The sequence below is a fragment of the Palaemon carinicauda genome, chromosome 24, assembly GCF_036898095.1.
Source record: "Palaemon carinicauda isolate YSFRI2023 chromosome 24, ASM3689809v2, whole genome shotgun sequence".
NCBI classification, from domain to species: domain Eukaryota; kingdom Metazoa; phylum Arthropoda; class Malacostraca; order Decapoda; family Palaemonidae; genus Palaemon; species Palaemon carinicauda.
In genome coordinates, this window is record NC_090748.1 from 13,932,302 (window position 1) to 13,944,801 (window position 12,500).

General features: G+C 31.8%; 1 protein-coding gene across 2 annotated transcripts in view; it reads right to left on the reverse strand.

Moving 5' to 3' along the window:
• The window catches only part of LOC137618091 (uncharacterized), a 431,863-nt gene that overhangs the window by 211,088 nt on the left and 208,275 nt on the right, over positions 1-12,500 (reverse strand). The gene's annotated exons all lie outside the window — the stretch shown is intronic.

Here is a 12,500-nt window from a genome sequence, read left to right on the forward strand (position 1 = left end):
CTTGGTCGCTGATCATATAATTTATGGTCAGTCTGTAGGGTATTGTCCTCCTTGCTAGGGCAATGTCACTGTCCCTTGCCTCTGCCATTTATGAGCAACCTTTAAACTTTTAAATGGATAAAAATTGTCAAATTGAAATAAGCAGGTGTAAGATAAATATTTCTATAATTGTTAATTTTCACAGTTACTCGGTTATTCGGATATCATATGGTGGAGGGTGATAACATAAAACAATTGAATATTTATTTATCTGAATTACTTGTTATTTATTTCAATTTTAATCACAACTTTGAAAATCTGTCATCAAGAAACATTCCACCTTTTACATAATGTTATATAATACGATCCAACTCTTTATTTCCTTTATTTTCTTAAACATATCTGGAGCCAAATACGTTTTATCATATACAGTGACTGAGCGATAATTTATTAGTGTATATCACCTGTCATTTCTTAATAAAAAAAAACCATTAGGCGATGAAACACTTTTCATATGATTAGTAGTTAAATGATTTGCATAACAAGGTTTAAATGATCAGTTTTGCTTCATTGACAGTTTCCGTAATAATTTTCGCTTTACAATCCATAACTAATCCTTCAATTATTCTACACTATATATATATATATATATATATATATATATATATATATATATATATATATGTATATATATACATATAGATACATATATATATCTTTATATATACATTATATATATATATACAGTATATATATTATATATATACATAAACAACACTAAATGCAGCCGTTACAAGTCAATTGCACGACAAAGGCCTCAGAAATGTCCCTAATCATGTCTGGGGTTTGGCTCGTTTTCCTCACCACGCTGGAGGTGCAGATTGTAGATGTTGGGAGATTTTCGTCTGATCTCTCACATCAAACCATCCTAGTATGGGTGGCCCTGACTAGTACACCTTAGGTGATCATGGCAATTCGCAAACTCTTTAACTACCTTAAGGCATCCCAGCTCAGTATATATATATATATATATATATATATATATATATATATATATATATATATATATACATATATATATATATAAAACTACATATAACATATTACACACACACACACACACACACATATATATATATATATATGTTATATGTAGTTTTATATATATATTTATACATATATGTTATCTGTAGTTATATATATACACATATATATTATATGTAGTTTTATATATATATATATATATATATATATATATACACAATGAGAGAGAGAGAGAGAGAGAGAGAGAGAGAGAGAGAGAGAGAGAGAGAGAGAGAGAGAGAGAGAGAGCAAATCTTCGAGTCGACTTAAAAACAATTGTCACCCCTTCTATTGTCTATGACATCAAGTTCTTTTACAAGCGTAAATGACTTAATCTAAGCCCTTAGGGGTCAGGTGCGAGGGGATCCAATTGCTTCTAATGCTTCAATAAGGAGGAGGAAAGGGGGGGGGGGAGGGGTGAAGGACTCAGGTTACAGGAAGAAAGGATTAAATTCCATCGCATTGAACCCTCACTGAACACGTTCCACCAGATATTTTTTTCTGATTCGGGATGTGTACTTTGTGTTATCGTATGCAAATAAGTTGATCGGATTAACAAGTGCCTTTGGTGGTGTATGTGATGAGGTGTTCTTACATACATACACGGATACATGTGTATATATATATATATATATATATATATATATATATATATATGTCCATATATATATAGAGAGAGAGAGATATATATATATATATATATAAATATGTATATATATATATATATATATATATATTTATAAATATGTACGTACATATATATATATATATATATATATATATATATATATATATATATATATATATATATATATATATTATGAAATCACAACGAAAATAATTGCCATAAATCTTTTAATGATAATGAATTATCCATTAGCTAATAATTTAACAATAACAACAAAATTGGTTTGAAACTTATCCCTATAGCTTCTCGAGAATTTTACGATGAACTATAGTATGCCAGTCTTCTTGTACAAAAATGCTTAAACATAAAAAAAAAAAAAAGTTAATGAAAAACAACAGAGGTAAAAAATGGTTCCAGCAATCTGATGAAAAAGGAAGAAAAAAAAAATCCCGGAATAAATGTTGCCAGGCATTTACCGTTTTAAAACGGGTATATTGACGTTAAAGGGTGACATTACGGTCACCAACTCGTAAAAGAAATACGGCAAAATAATATAATTCAATGTCTGATATGAAACATAACTGGTGAAAGACAGACAAGAAATGAGGAATGATAATAAGGATAATAAGGTGAAATAATGCCACGAGAGAAAAAGGAAAAGGAAGAGGAGAAAAAGAGGAAGAGGAAGAAATAAGATAAAAGATTACGACATATGTTGCCTTTCTTTCTCCAGATCTTCAAAAGAAGCTTAGCCTTGAAACTTGAGTTTAGAGAAGGCCACTTTGACAGAAACATCCTTCTTAGGAATAAGATCCCGAGGTATCTTGAGGGATATGCCATGTCATCAAGTTGCATTAAGAGGCTAAATGCCAAGCTTAACTTGGGAGCCTTTGAGGTTTTTCGAATTGGATTCAAGAGGAGACACTATTGATAAAAATTGAGAGATAACTATAGAAAAGTTTTACAATATTTGAAAATCCATAAGAAATTATGCAGGCAAAATTTCTAAAAAGTGTGAAAATTTTCCTATGAAATTAAATAACGGAAGAATAACAGGAAATTATGGTGTGTATATATATATATATATATATATATATATATATATATATATATATATATATATATAGGTAGATAGATAGACATATACAGTATATATACATATATATATATATATATATATATATATGTAGATAGATAGATAAACACACACACACACACACACACACACACACACATATATATATATATATATATATATATATATATATATATATATATATATATATATATATATATATTCTATTTATAAGAATTCAAAATCAAGTGAAATTTAGAAATAGATAAAACAGTATTAAAAATTTCGAGGTGGGCCTACTTTACAAAATGATACATAAACACAAATGAACATAACCTTGGGATATTTTAAGTCTTATGCAGTTGAAATGGAAGAATAATTGCATAAAGAAATAAGATGTCAATTATGATTTTAATCAGAAGAAAAAACTTTAATCAACAGCCGCATCTACAAACAACAATAATTTCAGACACGTCAACAGCACTGCAAGAGCTAAGATTTCAATACACGTTGCACTGAGAGCACTAACTTCCTGTTCATAGCTCGACTCATATCACTCTGTAAACTAATGTATCCATTTTCATATATCCTATCTGTTTTTATTATAGTCGATGACACAGCATCTCACTTTCAACGTCTTTTGGTTTTGCCTAAGTTTCTAACATCGTTCATATATTACAGTGATCAGCTTTTAATCCACATTTCTAGCTTTTCAAGCTTTAATACAGCCTGACGTCATTACCTCTGCCAAAGAAGTTCGGAGAAGGTTATATTTCCACCCCTGTTTGTCCGTTTGTCTTTTTGCTTGTTTGTGAATAACTACCTAGCCACAATTTTATTCATATAATGAAACTTTCAGGGAATAATTGTTATAATGAGACGTGGAAGTGATTCAACTGTGAAAGCCCTGTCAAAGATCAAGGTCAAGGTCAGGCAAAAGGTCAACCGAATTCACCCTAACATTAAACTCAAGTTCGCACATGGTTTTCACACAGACTTCAAATGCACCTACGGTCTAAATTGATTATGGGAAAGGCAAGCTGGTTTCAAGAAATAAGCTGCCGTGGCGGAAGTCTGCACTCTCAAAGTGCTTTTCTAGTTAAATAATAAGCTTAACATCAAAGAACAGCTTTCCACGCACATTCTAGGCTTCTACTTCCTCATATTATACGAGATTACATTCTTGATCCCTCGAGATGCTTTGGAACTCAAAATCCATTAACCTTCATGTCCCCTAAGTAACCTTTTTATTTATCCAATTCTACTTTTGCCATGGTGTTTAGGATGATGAAATCCAACCTTTTCATCCTATTAGCCTTAAGATCCTTACATGTGTCTAGAGGAGATAAAGTTGCCAAGGATGGTAAATGTGAGCATATTTTTGCAAGAGTTATCTCTTTTGAACGGATAAATCAATTGTTTCTGCAAAGCTACTTCAGCATCATATTGGCTTTATATATTCTTTGATAAAATAATCGTATAATATAATTTTATCAAACGTATTCCCTAGGAGCCCACAGTTATCCATACTATAATACTAAGGATATGGCGTCAATATAAGTTAGTAATTGGAAATTAACAAACCTCGTTAAGCGAATGTTCATCGTTTGCATTAGTAAAGAAACTTATTTACATTCTTTGTTCCTGGTGATACTAAAGGCAACACATCCTCTTAATTAAAAAATAAACTGACAACAGCTTCTCAACCATTTTATTTATTTTTTTTTTTTTTTGCAGTCTTGAGAATGGCCAGTCAATCATGTAATGTTACATGCAGGAGTGAGCGTAAATAAATTCGAAAGTTTAGTTTTAACAAAATATTCAGCGGCAAGCAAAGTAAAATGAACATGCCGTATTACCTCATTTCTTATTTGTCTTTGAAGTATCATCGTGTCTTATTTTGGAACTTTTTTTAGGTCAACTAAGGAGATGATTAGAGGAGTCTTTTGCCTTTTGTTGTTTTTAATGTGGACAAACTTTAACTTTAGTCATGAAAACAACAATATTTATTAAAGGGAAGGATGGAGAGAGCTGGGCATTTTATAACTACGTGTAGACAACAACCACTATACTGTATTTTCCATTTGTAATATCTATAATTCTAAAAAAAATCTTATTAATACAGACACAATACTACGGAGGATGATTGTTGTCAGAAAAATATAATCCGTAGTAATTTATACAGAATTTCCATTATTTAAATTGTACCTTCCAGACTTCTAACAGATCTCCATGAAATATTTTTTACTTAAACATCTGGAAACTAAATGATTTAGACACTATCTGAACAAAGAAAATAAGGCAGTAAAATTTGTTCACCCAAACAACAATTATTGTACATTACCTACTCAAAACCTATTGAGAAATCATGAGAGAGAGAGAGAGAGAGAGAGCGAGAGAGAGAGAGAGAGAGAGAGAGAGAGAGAGAGAGAGAGAGAGAGAGAGAGAGAGATCATGGAAAATTCTAAACGAATACTGCTAAATGTTTGTATAGTACCAGTGCGTAAGTGGGATCAGATTAAGTTGGCCAATACATTGAAGCTTTTGAGCTTTAGGTCATGAGATTAGGTTACGAAAGCGGAATACAAAACCATAAAATGATTGGTTTATCCAGGGGACAAAAGAGGGACTTGTGATCGAATCTAACAAAGAGTGAATTTTTAATGTTTAAATTAAGAATATTATCGACGTTTTGTCTGTGATGAAAAATTCAGAAGATAAAAGAGGATATACATACTTACACACATTATATATATATATATATATATATATATATATATATATATATACTGTATGTGTGTGTGGTTATATATATATATATATATATATATATATATATATGTATGTATACATATATCCATATCTATACATATATATATATATATATATATATATATATATATATATATATATATATGTATACATATATCCATATCTATACATACATATATATATATATACATATATATATATATATATGTATGTATACATATATACAGTATATAAATATAATATATACAAATGTATATATATATATATATATATATATATATATATATATATATGTATGATAAATTTTGCACATTTAGACGTGTTTTTCATATTCAAATAAGCCATATATATTTTTGATACATTAATGTCTGGATTCTCTTAACGACCTCGGGATCAGAGCCCCAGGCGAAATCACACAAAGACAAGAGCTTGTGTCCGGCCGGGAATCGAACCCTGGTCGGCAAGCTTGTACAGACCAGGGTTAACCCTGGTACAGACAGTGACTAAACCACTTGGCCACGAAGAAAGATATTTCTTCGTGGCCAAGTGGTTTAGTCACTGTCTGTACAAGCTTGCCGACCAGGGTTCGATTCCCGGCCGGACACAAGCTCTTGTTTTTGTGTGATTTCGCCTGGGGCTCTGATCCCGAGGTCGTTAAGAGAATCCAGACATTAATGTATCAAAAATATATATGGCTTATTTGGATATACAGTATATATATATATATATATATATATATATATATATATATATATATATATATATATATATATACACATTCATACATACATACCGTGGACCAAGCTTACCTTCGAATATTACTTGAAATTGTCTAAAGAGGACCCTAAATGCTTCCCGTTGTACGCTATGAAGTGCCAGCGAGGTTGCATAATATGTGCTAGAAAGGCCGATGCCACAATAATGGTTAGCGCACAGCACTTGCTTGAAATATATCACCCCACACCAATCGACAGTTATTGTTCGAGCCTTGGAAATCGACTTGATATTCTCACTGGTATAACACATAATGCCAAAGATATTCGACGCAAAGACATTAACCCTTCTCGTGGAGCCTCTTGTCGTCCTTAATATTGTTACTATTAGCAAAAGCATTATTATAATTAGTTCAGTTTCGGAAAGGTATGCGCCTGATGAAAACTAAATTCTTCAATATAATGCACGTTACTGATAAGGTTGCTTAATAGCCTTCTTTCTCTTCTATTATTATTATTATTATTATTATTATTATTATTATTAATCAAAGCCTGTATTTGATCAAAACTAAATTCTTCAATATACATTACGGTTAATGTTGATTAAACATCTTCTTTCACTACAAAAACTGTTATTATTATTATTATTATTATTATTATTATTATTATTATTATTATTATTATTATCATCATCATCTAGTTGGCACACCCGTTCATACAACATGCAGAATATTAACTTGTGTAATTTGATTATACGAATAAAGTTTTGGTTTCGTAACTTTTAAACTGAAAAAAAAAATGGTAAAATGTTGGAGATCAGTTTGTCCAAGACTTCCGGTTGATCTTTAAATAGAGTCAGGAGAACCAAATGAAGATTAATTGTGTATAGTGCGTTGTCTTCCATACATACGATTTGGCTGGCTATGACTTTTAGTCTAAGAGCCCCCGCCCGGAAACAAGCTCTGGGCAATCTGGAACTGATGAACTACATACGAATTGTTGAATCCTGGAGGTTAAGACAAATCATGATATAAGACTCTATTCTACTGGATTGAATACAAGACTTCTCCATGACAGATAATATATCTCCTTTTATAACATCGGTATAAGAATTAGAAAGATATAAATCGTGTCAATTATCCAGCAGCATATAACTATATTTAGGAATGATCTTCCTAATTGGGTAGTTGAATCAGTAGAATTTCAAAAGTTCAAATTTGCAGCAAATGTTTTTATGTTGAACAGGCTGACATACCTCTTTTTATAGTTTATATATGAAATATCTGTTTTTACGTTGTTACTGTTTTTAGAATGATTTATTGTTAATTTGATCCCTTCATTTATTTATTTCCTTATTTCCTTTCCTCACTGGGCTATTTTTTTCTTGTTGGACCCCTTGGGCTTATAGTATCTTGATTTTCAAACTAAGGTTATAACTTGGCCAGTAATAATAATAATAATAATAATAATAATAATACTAATTGGTCGTTTATTTGAATGGACAAATTTATTTGGACATGAGATTTCATTTTAGGTTCTTTGTCAACGTATTCAACTTTAATGAAAGTCGCATATAATTATCTGGTATATCATAAGAGTAATGGCTATAATTTTGAAATAAATACATAACCATTCTATTATAATTAATAGATTCCTGCAAAGGCATTATGCATTACGTAGTATGTTGTTTGTGATGATAGCAGTTGTATTGCACATAATGTTCTGATGAGAGACATATACAGTTTTCATTAATCATTTAGTCCTATATGGGAGGCAGTGAATAATATTTGTTTTCAGTAACTGAAAAATTTTCTCTTCTATACCATTCGCGTAGCCATAAGTTTGATTCAAAGTCAAAGGTGGTTCATTACTTTTTCAAATAAATTATATGCGCTATCATTTATGACGGTTAAAGTACATCACATCTTCACTTAACTTGCACTGGATAACTTTTCCCTCTTCATTACACGGCAAAGATTAAATATGTTTTCTATTGCCTCCATAGGAATGTTTTTAAATGTTATTTACGTGTTTTACAGTTCACCTGAATAAATTAATACGAATATTATTTTCCTTTCAGCCCTATCAAGAACATAATAGTTATTTGCTTAGACGGAGGCTGCATAGTTTAAAAAATAGATATTTTCCTTAACTGATAGCAAACAGTGTAACGCTGATAACATAGCCATTGGTACCCAATCGAAATAAAGAAGGATAACCAAGTTATTGATTCAGCGATGTTGTCTTTACCGTTGCTTTTGCAAAGTAAAAGTAATGGAATAGCAATAAATTTTATCAAAAGGGAGTAAGACGTATGTGTGTGTCTTCTAAAAAAAAAAAAAAAAAAAGTCTTAATAGGCTTAACCACTGGAAGTGGAAGTAACAAAGACACTTGTAGTACATTTTTCAGGTATCGTCAATTTTTAATGCATTACTATTATTATTATTATCCCTACTTGCTAAGCTACAGCCCTAGTTGGAATAGCAAGATGCTATAAGCCCAGTGCCCCAACAGGGAAAATAGACCTGTGAGGAAAAGAAAAAAGGAAAAATAAAATATTTCAAGAACGGTAAAAGCATTAAAATAAATATTTCCTATATAAACTATAACAACTTTAACAAAACAAGAGGAAGAGAAATTAGATAGAAGTGTGCCCAAGTGATGAGATATGATAAAAACTCTGAAGAACGAAAACCAAAGGTCCCACCCCCCACCCACAAAATATCAAGATTCTTCCAATGTTGAATGCAGCTATGAACTATGCTCATTTGCTTAAAAAAATATACAAGCAGAAATATATACAGACTTAAAACCAGACTGGTGTACTAGACAGAAAAAGCCCGTGCGAGGTGGCTGTTAAGTACTACAGACAGGCTTAGTTAATGCAAGTGAAGTTTATTAAACAAGATAACGAGCTTATATACAAACAGTTGAGGGCAACAATGTTACAAAAGTTCAAACAATCAGAAACATGAGCTCGCAAGCTTAAAAAGGTTTTTTTCTATTATCAATAAGGGAGAAAGATTAAAAAAAGCAATAGCATTACAGAGTATGAGCATGTATTAAACACGTGCGGTACAAGCCATAAATTGAAACAGAAAGTAGTAACTCGCCACAAACCATTATTCAGCCTATCTATAGTGGTTCCTATAGGCCTGATAAATTATTGACAATAAACATGGGTTACGACAGGTTCGTGACATGAGATTGACTGTTGTATATTCTTTCGTGAGGGAAAACTGTGTACAGCAAGAAAACTTTCTCATTTAATATTAGCGGCTTATACATTCTAGCTCTTTTTTATTTTATTTGTTTTTTAGTTGGCGAGTCTGTGGGATTGATTTGCTTTCACAGGCAACAATTCCAACTGTGTGCATTACCATAAGTTTATTCATAATTGTAGTCAAATATATATATGCATACATACACACACACACACACACGGATATATATATATATATATATATATATATATATATATATATATATATATATATATATATATATATATGCACACATACATACAGTATTACTAGCTAAGCTACAACCCTGGTTGGAAAAGCAGAATGCTATATATATATATATATATATATATATATATATATATATATATATATATATATATATATACATATATATACTGTATATATATACATAAAAATGTATGTATGTACTTACACAAGATATACATATTCACTTATACATGCATATACATACGTGTATATGTGCATATATATATACATATATATTCATATATATATATATATATATATATATATATATATATATATATATATACATTTATTTATACATTGATACACATCCACAAAAAAAAATATATATATATACATATATATATATATATGCATATATATATATATATATATATATATATATATATATATATATATATATATATATATATACATATGTGTGTGTGAGATAAAAGCACGGAAATAATAAGATTCCAGTACATAACACATCTTACCAACAAATTCTAACGAAGAAAAAAAGTTTGGCAACTCTTGAACAGGAACACTCATTACAGAGTCACATTAGGAGAAACGGACAGAGGTGTCATTAATTACGAAAGAATAATAATTAAGGTAAAGAGTGATTGACTGATTGATTTAAAGGTCTCTGTCGTCGTCACATCAAAGGATATTAACGCCGACGTTTAGTGAAATGACCGTCGGAATTGGAGGCTCAGTGAGAATAGAAGGAGGAATTGAAAGTTAGTCAATGCAAAGGAATTAATTCAATCAGGGTTGTGGTAACCTACTAAAATGTCCTTGCCTAGCGATCTGCTGGACTGGGGTTCAAGTTGGTTTCTTGTAGTGTCTGCACCCTCTCCATCCTTTTAAGCTAAGGATGGGGGGAGGTTTCATGGAGCCTATAGGTCTACCTGCTGAATCATCAGCAGCAATTGCATGGCCCTCCTTGGTCCAGCTTGGGTAGAGAGGGGGCTTGGGCGCTAATCATATGTAATATGGTCTGTCTCTAGGGCATTGTCCTGCTTGATAGGGCAATGACACTGTCCTTCCCTTCTCCCATTCATGAGCGGCCTTTAAACTTTTAAAACCTTGTGAGCTTAGGATGGGGGAAGGTTTCAGGAAGCCTATAGGTCTACCTGCTGAGTGATCAGCCATTCTTGACCCTTCTTGGTCCTAGCTTGGGTGGAGAGGCGGTTGGGTGCTGGTCATATGCACATATGTTCAGGCTCTAGGGCATTGTCCTGCTAGGGTATTATCACTATCCTTTTCCAATGCCATTCATAAACATTAAGACCTACACCATCTAGCACTCATCAACTTCTTCGACTTTAAAATTTAAAATCTATGACACGTAATCATTCTATGACAAAATGCTGCTCATCTTTCCACGCAAAACATAAAATGATATGAATGAAGATTTTCGATTTTCACGAGGATAAAAATGAAAGGTCCGAGGAAGAAAAAGAGGTAACAAGAAAGGAAATTCGTCTTGAAAGCATTGACCTGTACTAGATATCGCCGGGTGCAGTCGAATCTACTGAAAAGACTATGAAAAATAGCTTTACACTAGAGTGAACACAAATCAGAAAATACACAAAGGAGATTTCTTTTCTTCCTTCTTTGATCTTTTCCCGTTTCTTTCGCGTTTGGAATTATCATTCTTCGTTCGTTTGACTTGTTTGAAGATTTAAGATGATAATAACTAGAAGTGCACCCAATAGAGCGCAGACCTCCGATAGGGCACCTTATTTCTCGACCTTTTGGACTGATTTTGGACATTTGCTCGTCTGTGACCTTGACCTTTGACGTTCAAAAATTTAATCATTTCCAGCTCTACGTAACAGCTTAAATTCCCTGCAAGTTTCATCATTTTACGATAAAAATTATGGCCGTATGGTTGATGACCGGATTTTGACCTTTTGCTTGACCTTAATCTTGGATTTGTCCCTGACCTTCGACCTTAACATATATTAATGGGCGTGGATTTTCATACACTCAAATATGTATCGAGTTTGAAGTCTTAGTGACAACGATGTCCAAACATATGACTCATTACATAAATTGGATATTTTGCTTGACCTTTCCCCTTGACCTTTGACCTTGATCTTCCAAAATTTAAAAATTTACAGCTTTTTACATAACTGCTAATCCCTGCAAGTTTCATTACTCTACGATTAAAATTGTGGTCAGAAAGCTGTTCACAAACAAACACACACACACAAGCAAACACGCAAACATACAAATTACAAACACACAAACATAACATAACCTCCTTCCAACTTCGTTGGAGGAGGTAATAATAATTTAGAATAAAAGTAATATGTCACAGAAGAATAACGTAGGTTGTTCTAATTTAACCAGGTTTTTAATTCAATTAAAGACAACTGGACACATCCATACATAAATAAACACCCACAGACGTATGTTTCCATGTATATACTATACGCATGTATGTGTATCTTTGTAATTGAGTGGCATCCTCACGATAGGCTTATGTGGAACATAAATAACAATAGTTTTCTTAAGCTCATGTATATTCAAGAACTCATTTAGTTACAAAAGGCTTATATTATCGTTACGAATATGAGTCTCTCTCTCTCTCTCTCTCTCTCTCTCTCTCTCTCTCTCTCTCACGCACAATGAAAAAAGAAAACGCCTTGTGACATATTTACTAGAATCCAAAAGCCAGCTTTCTCAGCCTTGATATAGTGCAATGGTATGTTTGAATCAATACTGAACTAATGTCAATGTCAGG